This window comes from Pterocles gutturalis, unplaced genomic scaffold (genome assembly GCF_000699245.1).
Source record: "Pterocles gutturalis isolate BGI_N339 unplaced genomic scaffold, ASM69924v1 scaffold1238, whole genome shotgun sequence".
In the NCBI taxonomy this organism is placed as follows: domain Eukaryota; kingdom Metazoa; phylum Chordata; class Aves; order Pterocliformes; family Pteroclidae; genus Pterocles; species Pterocles gutturalis.
The window spans coordinates 17,564-17,790 of NW_010125138.1; positions in this window are offsets into that span (position 1 = coordinate 17,564).

The following is a 227-nucleotide window of genomic DNA, read 5'->3' on the forward strand; positions in this document are numbered from 1 at the left end:
TCGCCATTGTCCCGTGGGATGCACTATGCCACAGTTTCCACCCACCTTTCAGCTGATCAGCCATTGCTAAGTGAAGCCCGACTCTGATACTGCTATATTCCTGTCAACGCATGTGCTTGATTTAAAAACAAACAAACAAACAAACCAAACTTCTTGACCTCAGAGTATGAACTTGAGAGGATGTTCCAGCCAAACATAACGCACAGACGTATTTTCTCACTAACCCG